Consider the following 11,020-nt stretch of genomic DNA (forward strand, 5'->3'; position numbering starts at 1 on the left):
ATAAACATATTCTTTTATGCATAATTTTAAATATAAAAATTTGAAATTTAAACATTTAATCAATAACATAATTATTGATTTTATGTCATCCTGCAATCTTGCAAGCATGTAGAATTTGGACAAAAAAAAATCTAGTCTTATAGTAAATTTGTTAAAATTTACATCAAATAAAAATATATTGAGTAATGTAATGTAGTTTCTAGTTATATGAAAGTATAAACTCAACCTTTTATTACAATATACAATTATACAATTGCATGAGATTCCATATCTTGATAAGTTGCCATGTTCCCGAATCATCTCACCACCTTTACAATGTTATACATATTTCGAATTTTATGAAGAAAAAAAATATTAGTGGCTTTCTAGCTGACAAAGATTGCAAATTACTAACAGACAGAAAAGAATTTTTTTTTTTTTTTTTAAGAAAATAGGAGAGAGGAAGAATAAAACACGATTATTATTTTTTTAGTTTATAGCTACATTATTGCAACTTACTGTAGCTCAATGACTAAAATGATGACATACCTTAATGATCTTAGAAATTATGGACTGTTTGATACATCATTTTAAATATATGTTTTCAGTTTTTAAATAATATTACACGTATTTCTACACATTTTTTCACTTACATATATTTTTAAAAAAATAAAAATTATTATTTAAACACACGTACCAAACAGATCCTATACCTCTCTTGCTGTGAATGATCTCAAGAGTCAGAAACACCACGTGAATGCCATCAGTGAATGAAAAAGAAAAAGACAAATGTTTGCACTAAGTTTTTGTTTTACGTAATTTGACGAAACAACTACACTCTCTACACACACCGCAAACTTTTACTAATCAAGATTGGCAAATATTATAAATTATTTTTTGAGAAACAATATTAAAAAATGAAATACGTTTTATTAAATACAAAAATTACTCTATAAAAGGCCAATCTTTACATTGAAAAACCGTGTACACCAAGTTCTTGACGGAGCAAAAAATGTGGTGGAAAACTTTCTCTAAAACCATAAAGGTGGCGGTGGTTTTGGCTGTGCTCATTTTTAACTGCAAGCCTGTTGCACCTTTTAGGGCTACGCCGCTGTGATGAACTCGACAAAGATGAGTTCACATCCACAGTATCGTGGTCCGGTTCCTCCTTCAAAGCCAAACCCACGTACTAATCATTTTCCTGCACCACCAGATCCTAGTTTCCATAATTGAAGATAACAACGGAGAGACAAGTTGCTTTGGTCATCTCCGAATGCATTTTCGTTTATTTTGATTTTGATTTTTTTTTCTTTTATGGGAGTGTTCGTAGTTTGAATTTGGAAGAATATTATAGTTGTGTATGGATTCTCGAAAAATATTATATAGTTACATTTTGGGTTTGGAAGAAAATACTACTAAAATAATGTTTCTAGTTCTACTCTCCATTATAAAAAATCTCATAACAAAACTTGAATGGTAAGTTTTTACTTATTTTAATTTGAACTTACTATTAAAGTTATTATTTTTTATTTACCGGTAACAACCTGTTATTTAGGATTGTTATGAAAATATTGCAAAAAATATTGTGAATATTAAATTTTTTTGTAATTTTTTGTTCAACATTCAATGGATCAAAATTTTGAAGATATTTAACTTTATTTTTAATGTGCTCAATTGTTATTAAGGGTGTTTAAAGGCTTTTTTTTAGGGTGGTCAAGTTGTTTTTCTAAGATGGTAAAAAAAAAAAAAAAAAACCTATATTAATTTAAAACTCAATAATTTTAAGGTATATTAAAAAAAAAAAAATTCAGGGTGGTGAATACTTGGCGCGGCCCCTGGTTTGCACTAAACCCCTGGTTTGCACTAAGTTTTTGCTTTACGTAATTAGACGAAACAACTGCACACCTCAGAATGGCAAACTTTTACTGATAAAGAATAGCAAATATTATAATTTTTTTTTTTTTTTGAGAAACAATATTAAAAAAATGAAAGACGTTTTACAGTGTCATTCATCCATTGGTTAGTCCCACCAAACAAGAGTGCTGACCTGAAGAGAGTGACTAATATAGGATACTTTCTCGATGTCGATTATCTCAGAACCACCACGTACGTGAATGCCATCAGTGAGTGAAAAAAAAAATATAAAGAAACAAAGAGGCTAATGTTTGCCACCTCACGGAACTAGTCGAAGCAACACGCCGCAGTCAATGTTTTACGTAATTAGACGAAACAACTACACACACCACCGAATGGCAAACTTTTATTATTCAAGAATGGCAAATATTATAAAAATGAAGACATTTATTAAAAAAAAAAAAAAAAAAAAAAAAAACCCCTATAAAGAAACCATTCATTACATTGAAAAAACGTGTGCACTCAGTTCTTGATGGAGCAAAGAATGTGGAGGAAAACTTTCTCTAAAATCATAAAGGTGGCGGTGGTTTTGGCTGTGCTCATTTTTAACTGCAAGCCTGTTGCATCTATTAGGGCTACGCCTTTGGCTGTGATGAACTCGACAAAGATGTGGTCATATGACTCATCACAACCACTGATTCGTGGTCCGGTTCATCCTTCAATGGCAAACCCACGTACTAATCATTTTCCTCCACCACCAGATCCTAGTTTCCATAGTTGAAGATAACAACGGAGAGACAAGTTGCTTTGGTCATATGCGAATGCATTTACGTTTATTTTGTTTTGTTTTTGTTTATTTTGTTTATTTTATTTTTTTTTTGTCTTATGGGAGTGTAGTTTGAATTTGGAAGAATATTATAGTTGTGTATGGATTCTCGAAAAATATTATATAGTTACATTTTGGGTTTAGAAGAAAATACTACTAAAATAATGTTTCTAGTTCGACTCTCCATTAAAAAAAAAAAAAAAAAAAACTCGTGTAAGGATTGAGATCAACTATTAAATATAAAAAATGAATAATAGAAAAAAAAATTGTGAAAGGATTGGGTGAATTGCATCCCAAGTCACAGCTAATTAAGCTTCCACATTGTCTATAACCTGACCTCAGAGGCTCAGACAATCGTTAAAACTTCCTCTCTCTCTCATTTTCCTTTGATTTTCTCGGCAACCATACTAATCAGATCTCATGTAATTCACAATTAAACATCACCTGAGCCACTGCTCCATCACTTTCTCTCATTTTCCTTTATTGTCTTGGCATCCAAACAGACCCAAACCAGCTGTTACTACAGAATCTGTGTTGACTACCTTGCGGTTGTTGGAATGGATTTGACCTCGAGGTTTCAGGTCTGCTTGAACCCGTGGAGCGTTAAGGTGGTCCGAGTCGGACCATCAAAACAGATCTCTCTGTTTTGGTTGATTCCGGGCGCGTGAAAAATTATCGAACTTTTTGGGTATGTTAAATTAAGCCGACCCCAAAATTAGTGATTGGAATGTGATAACGGAGCCGTATTTTCTTTTTAGTCTCCAACTTTTTGTTTGGATTTTGTTATTTGCCCTTTAATATACCTTGTGGAGAAGTTACATATGTTGCAATGGCAATGGGTAACTGAAACTTTTTGTGAACCTTATCCTGACAGGCACAGTTATTGTCCTTGCAGATGTCGGCTTCACACGCCCACGGAGACAAACTTCTTGAGCGGATGTCAGGCTGTCAGCCTTAGGTGTTTGTATACTCCCAGTGTACTAGCAATTTTTTTCTACTAAAACTGTATAAAAAGAGTGAATCTACAAGGTTTTTTTTCAGTTTAGTCAAGTTTTGTCTTCTTGTGAAGCCAAAACGGTGCGAACAACAATTCATTTAAATATAAACTCAAACAACTCACTTACTCACCATTTACTGCCTCTTATGACTTATCTTCTTCTTCTCTCTACACAATTTTTTTTCTTCTCTCTTTTTCTTCCAAACCACCAATCTGTACTGTGATTTCAACTCCTTCACAACCCAGCCTCAGCACCGATCTCTCTCTACTAATCCAGATCAACAAAAAATTTGGAACCCAAGAACATTTGGGAAGAGCCAGAAAAAAAAATGGAGCTCAAAGCCTCAAACGCTGTTTGTGATCTCTGTTGGTTGGTGGATGTGCAAGAGAAGAGATAGACGGTTGCAGGTTTGAAACTCTGTTTTGTTTACTTATTTTTGGTTTCTGGTACTACGAAATCATGGTTGCTGTGAAAATTAGGGACAAATGGAAGGAAATTGAGGATTTTTGGTGTTCCCTTTCAGAATCGAAAATTCGGAGCTCAATTCTCCCAAAATACTGAGATTTGAATTTTTGTACGCATGTTTGTGTGAAAGTTTGGTTTTTTACTCGGATGGGTCAGAATATTTAGTGTTATATTTAGATTATATGAATGAAAGTTTGGATATTTACTTAGGTTGAATTTGTGTTGTGCTTGCTATTTGTAGTTGTCCTTATTTGCTGTCGTTCTTTCTACGGAGTAGGATTGGTTTTTCATGGATGAATCATTGTAATCTGTAATCTTCAGTAGAATGCCTTTTTGGTTGTTGGAGGTAAAGAGATTAGAGGCTCTATCTCTAATCTGAAGGGGCCCTGTGGTTTACCCCAAGCCTCGGTGAGTTGTGGTTTTGGCTAACAGTCCATTGAGGTCCTTGAGATGGCACAAGGTAAAAAAATATTCGTGACTTATTCTTTATATTTTCATGGTTTTGTTGAATGTTATAGGCTTTTGAGGATTTTAGATTTATAGGTCTTTGTTTTTGTTCACACTGGCAGTCATCAAGCAGAGGTTTGTGATTCCAAGGCTGCAGCAGAGCAAGGGTGAGTTGTATTTTTCGTGTTTGCTTTGATTTCAAGTTTAAATGCTTAAAACTTTTAATATATGAAGAGGCTTGGTTTTTCTTGTGTATATCTAATTGTTTAGATTTTATTTGATATGAGTAGGCATGACTTTGTGTAATTGAACAATCATCTTGATTCAACCAATGGATGAATTATTGTCTCTTTGGTTTATTTGAGAAATTATTTTGTGAAAAATTTATGAAATTATTTTGAGGTTTTTTTGGTTAGAAATATTTTTTAGTGTTCAATGATTTGGATGGATGTGATGCTGTAATTTTTAGTTTGTTTTGGAAAAAAGGTTGTCGTAACTCGTAAGGTGTTCCTCTTCCCAACTTTTATATATATATATATATATATATATATATGTTATGTGGTAATTGATCAAGAACAAGGTATTGAGCAATTTCTTCAAATTTTTTAAAATATAAATAAAACCTTAGGAGCAGCGTGTGTTGTCTTTAATTTGTTAATTTATTTTGATATCTAAGTGAGTGTAGCACATTTGAATAGTTATTTGAAATTATTTTTGCAGTTTACACTAATGCGGTAGTGAATTTGTAATTGAATAGTTATGTATAGGGATTTTGTTGTGAGAGGCGTTAGTTAGATACTTAATATTAGGGGTGTCAATTCGGGTTAGCGTGTCGGGTTCGTGTCGTGTCGAGGTAGGGGTATTCGACTAAATGACTCAACCCTAACCCGACCCATTTAATAATCGTGTCATGATCTTTCAACCCTAACCCGATCTGTTAATAAGGCGGGTTAACCTGACCTAACTCATTTGACACGCTTAATAAACGAGTCGTGTTGGGTTGACACGAATATAACACAACCCATTTCAACCTGCATAATATTAAATATAACATCCATCTAGAATTTTTTTTTTTTACATCCCAAAAAGCAGTGCACACACCTCAAGTTTTCAATCCACATTCAAAATAATATAGTTCAACAAAAATATAACATTCATCTAGAAATAAGTTATTTACACTCCAAAAGAAGTGCATACACTTCAACCCAAATTCAAAATAACAAAGTTTAACAAAAATAAAATAATATAGTTCAACAAAAATATAATATCCTTAGAACTCGCCAGATGCTAAGTATCAATATTGAAAGAATTTGAGCAAACAGTAGACTAATCCTGACTATGACCACGATTATCATCCATAAATTCTTTGTTGATGTCAAAATTCATAAAATCTTCCGCAAGCTCATCCAATTTTATTTGTGCAATTTCTATGCCGAAAAAAAAAAGGTATTTTTGTAAATTTGTAATTATATCCCTTGTAAATTTTTGTAATTACTCACTTTGCTTTTTAAATTTAAAATATATGTTGGATATAAAAGGTATTTGACAAATCTAAAATAAAATAAATATTTATTTGTTATACGAGTTAAACGGATTGTGTTAAATGGGTCATTTCGGGTTGACACAAATAAATTAGCGTGTCAAACGTGTCTATTGCGGGTTACACGGGTTGACCCGCTTATGACACGTTTCTTATCGTGTTGCTTTCGGGTTGACCCGTTTATGACCCAAACCCATTAAGGCCCAACCCTAACCCGAAAAAATCCGTGTTGGGTTCGTGTCGTGTTCACGGGTTGGGTCAAACATTGACACCCCTACTTAATATCTTTGTGATAATTTGGGGTTTTAAATGAGTACTTGGATTGAAAAGGCTTATCATTGAGATAAAATGATAATGTTACAAGCATTTTAACCTTATACTTGTCAATTATATCATAAAAAAATTTAATCTGTAATAATTATGCTATAGAAAAACAGCTTTTTTTCATTTTTATTTTATATATATATATAAATATTTGAATTTTTTAAATCCTTCAAATTTTGTTGTTTTTATTCTTTTCTTTTTAAGGATTGTTATTGAGAAGTCAGATGTTTTAAGGAATTGAAGACCAACATTGCCAAAGAGCTCAACGCCAAGCACAAAAGGGTTCTAATTTTTCTTTGATTTTTTTCCCTTGTATTTAAAACTCAACAAACCTCCAAATTCAATGAAACCTAAATTTGCCACACTTCTTTTGCTAAAACTTTGGATAATACCCTTATTTTGATTGATGAGAAACCTCTACCCTTAATTGTGGTCAAGCAATATGATCATTGTTTGATTGTTTATCTTTATATCTTTGTTTGTAGTTGTATATTCTTGTTGTTTATACTTTTACTCTCCATTGTCTCAAATTTTTTTTTTTTTTTGGTTATATGAGTTAGCGGTTTTCTGTGAGTCGCACCAAAGGATATGTCACTTTTGTCAGTTTAAAGGTAAAATAGCATTGTCATCACAATTTTTAGGTTGTTAACTAAAGGATATGTGTTATTTCTTATTTTATCAATTTTTGAATGCGTGTCAAGTGTTTGCTCGACTTTTGAATTAATCAAAAATGTTGTTACTCTTAACCTTTTAAGTTTCAACTCTCTAATTCTTTCCTCCTTTCCAGGCTGTTGCTTTGGTTAAACCAATCTAGGAGCTGGAACAGGTAGCAAATAGGTTGATGTAAGAAGCATATCAAAGAGTTTGTGCAGGATCAAGGAGATTCCTCTCACAGTAGATGTGGAAGCACCCTTCCTTGGCTTGATACTAAGGTTTGGTTTTCTACAAGAGTGGAAGATGAAGTGCAATAAAATCAAGTGGTTCACAATGATAGAATATCTTAGTGTTGTGCTAGATGTAAACAAACTCATTAGAATTTGAATGTGTATTACATACTATCACCTTGTAGCGTAGAGCTATATCTGAAAGCTTAGTTTCTATATTGATTGAATTTAGCTAGAAAACATGCTTTGTTTGATTTTGTAAAGAACCATCGGCTATGATTACAAGGTAGACATAGTGCTTGATACTTTGGTAGTGGATGTGTCTAACTATATTTGGTAGTGATACTTTTTCTAGGTATTTTAAATTTCATCAATGATTAGCTAGAATCCTGTTTTCTTCTTCTTTTATGGGGTCTTTGGGTTTACAACATAGATTATTATGGGATTTTAAGGACTTGTTTTTACTACATATATTGCTAATACAAATAGATCATAATGCTATTTTGGACTGGTTAGTTGCCTATTACACTTTTAAATTTTTACACTAATATGGACAATGGGATGGAAATTAAAAATTTAACACCAAAATAACGTGTTAACTTTAAATTTTAAAGTTCAGGATATATTTCCGAATACTCAATGTATTGGCAAGCACGTGCCTTGCACGTGCAGCCCACACTACTCATTAATAAAGTTTTAATAACCTATCAGAGGAAGAAGATTGTTGTGTTTATGCCAAAATCTAGTGCAAGGGGAATCAGGCAAAGATGGTGTAGGTTATTTCCAGCTGATGGGGGACTAAGACTGATGATGCTTTAACTGTATTTACAGGAGCAAGTCTGGTCTGCATCTTAAGCTTGTATGTGTGAATGTCTCTCTCCTTGTTTCTCTCTTAAAATATGTGTGCAGTGCTCACATACACACAAACTCGCCCAACACTATGTTTATGTTATCACTTCGAAGGGTTGACTTTAAGGTATTAAATTGAAAGTGTTGACAGGCAGTTAAGGAGAATATACAAAAGTGACTTTAGTTTGTCATCTCCCAGTATCTTGATGTTATTATTTTATTTGATTGACTAAAGGTATTCAATCCAATTTGTTGATAACATGGTTTTTAGGACTTAGGATCCCTAAGTGCCTATTTGTTTCAGCGTTTCCGAGCAAAAAGTCACGATTGTGCTTCCACAACGTGATTTTAGATGGAATGAAGCATTTGAAGTTACAAAGAGTGAGAAATTAAGAGAAACTAATTCGCCTTTAGGCCTTGATGCTTTTCAATTGGACTCCAAATGTGCCTTCGAAATGTCCAAATGAATATCAAAATCTTAGAGGTACCCTTCCAGTTGCTTGGATGGTCTCTTATATGGGCTTTACTTGTAGACAATAGCTCGCGTAGTTTAAAAGGTTCAAGTTCTTGATGACTTCTCAGAATTCAACACTACAATAAAAACTGCTTTAAGAACAAATGTTTTACTCTCCATAGTATTATTCTCATCACATGGAATTGATTAAGAACACCAAGATGCCTAGACAGTGGGTCCATTTTGTTTTATTTTATTTTTAATTTAAGATTTTTATGAATTTTCCTATTTTGCACAACCTATGTTTACCATTTATGCCGCTGTCTTGGTTCTTACAAAACACAGGATGAAAAGATCTAGATTATGTTCTGGGCTTTAAATCCCTACAGCCCAATACTCTAGTCTGGCCGAATTAAATTTTCGTATTTGGGCTCATAAATTTGTAAAGGCCCAATTACTTATGGCTAGACGAAATGGCTTTACCTCCTGCTAACACAAAAGGATGAAATGTTCGGTAATTAATTGATCTAAAGTCTGAAACTCCACAGATACGTGAATAGATGGCCAAATCAGGACCACTTGCTGGACAAAGAATGTGACAAGATTTGTTGAGGAGTGAATATACAAGCTCGGTTTGACAAAAAAATGTAAAATATTCAAGTCTGAGCTGGTTAAAATGTCTAAAACTTGAGCTTGGCTTGATTTATTAGTCAAGTCAAGCTTAAGCTCAAACCCAATATCAGGCTCTTGAACTTGAGATCTAATTCAAGTTCAATATTATCGAGCCCATATTAAGCATATTGTCAAGTTCTTTTGGTTTGATTAAGCGGTCAAACTTCCAATAAATTAAAGGTTTTAGTAAAATATGGGTTTACTTTTTTAGTCCATAAACCAGCATAAGCTTAACTTGTTTATTATCAAACTCTATTGTTCATGAGATTGCTTATTAAACAATTTTTTTTTTTTAGCTTAGGTTCGGTTGGTTATTAAACAAATCTAAAATTAAAACTCAAACATGATTGAGTTTTTTTTTTGTTTTTTTTACATATCAATAACAACTTGTAACAATCTATTTAGGATTTGTTAGGAAAATATTGTAGACATAATATTTTTAAAAAATAAAATAAAAATTATATGCACAATTGTCTTCTCATATTCCACCCACAAAGTTTAACATTTCTTGAAATTTTTATGTTAAATAGATATGCCCTTAAATTTGCACCGTTAACTCCTTAATATTTTCAATTATTTTTATAGTAATTGAGTTATTCTAGCAGCCCATCAAGAGAAAAATATACCCTGTATTAGGTATATGCTTCTCCTTTGTAAGTCTCATTGAGCCACCAATTATGAGAGAGAAAAAATGGGATTTAACTATTGTGAGAGAATAGAAACATATACTCGATGATGCAGGGAATTCCTTCTCCCATTCAAGGAATCCTATATTGCACAATAAAATCACCATCATAGGTGAGAGACAGACCTAGAAAAATCATTTCTCTCTCTCTCTCTCTCTTTAATCCGGGTCCTTATATGCACTAGGCACTCTCAACTCAATATAATAGTATAAGTTCTATTCAATCAAAACAAAAAATATACTACAGTACTATTTCTATAAACAGAAAGTTTGATCCAAAATTTTTCTTAAACAAAGAAAAAGAAAAGATAAATAAACAAGTCGCCAGAAAGCAGAAACTTTATTGAGTGGGGAAAGGGGGTGTCATGTGCTAATATTTCAGAATTAAGTTGTAGTGCTAAATCAAGTTGTAAAGAGTGATGTGGGTTCGGAATCTTCGGATAACGCACACTGGATAACCTAAGGTCCGTAACTCCATAAATGCACATAAATTAAATAACAATATAACATTAACTTACGTTCATACAAAAGGACCTCTTTTTAAATTCAAGGACAGAAAGGGCCACCACCCCTTTTGTTTTTGTTTTTGTTTTTATAAAAGGTTAGACACCATTATTTTATTTCAGAAAACTACAAAACCACCAAACTAAAATAGAGATTTCTACAAACATTACTCTGAATTAATATTAATTTAGTTTTTTAACATTACAATTTCAATTATTAACCCCTTAATTAGACATTAATTTACTAACAAAAATGTTTCAATAGTATTTTATGAATTTATTTTTTGATAATTCAAATGTTACAATAAATGAAGAGGAGAAATTTGAACATTTTTATTTATTTATTGAAAAACGGATATTTAAACCTGGCTTATCTTGAATATTGGTAAAAGAAACTTATTAATTTCATTAAATTACAAAACTCGGTTGGTGGTGTTTTATATTCAAACTTAATAAAGTTAAACAAATATTATAATTTAAAACTATGACTTTTTTTTCTTATCGGAAACATGTGAAACATTCACTCAAACAAAAAGATAT

The 11,020-nt window shown here is 32.2% G+C and overlaps 1 long non-coding RNA gene across 2 annotated transcripts; it reads left to right on the forward strand.

Moving 5' to 3' along the window:
• The first annotated feature begins 3,784 nt into the window (after nucleotides 1-3,784).
• LOC126689299 (uncharacterized) lies at nucleotides 3,785-7,658 on the forward strand. Of its 2 annotated transcripts, XR_007644499.1 has the most exons (4): nucleotides 3,785-4,064; nucleotides 4,364-4,582; nucleotides 4,692-4,736; nucleotides 7,221-7,658. It is a non-coding gene; the product is annotated as an uncharacterized LOC126689299 (long non-coding RNA). The 2 variants fall into 2 exon arrangements; XR_007644498.1 differs by having other exon boundaries at nucleotides 3,786-4,582.
• The last annotated feature ends 3,362 nt before the right edge of the window (nucleotides 7,659-11,020 follow it).

This window comes from Quercus robur, chromosome 6 (assembly GCF_932294415.1).
Source record: "Quercus robur chromosome 6, dhQueRobu3.1, whole genome shotgun sequence".
Taxonomy (NCBI): domain Eukaryota; kingdom Viridiplantae; phylum Streptophyta; class Magnoliopsida; order Fagales; family Fagaceae; genus Quercus; species Quercus robur.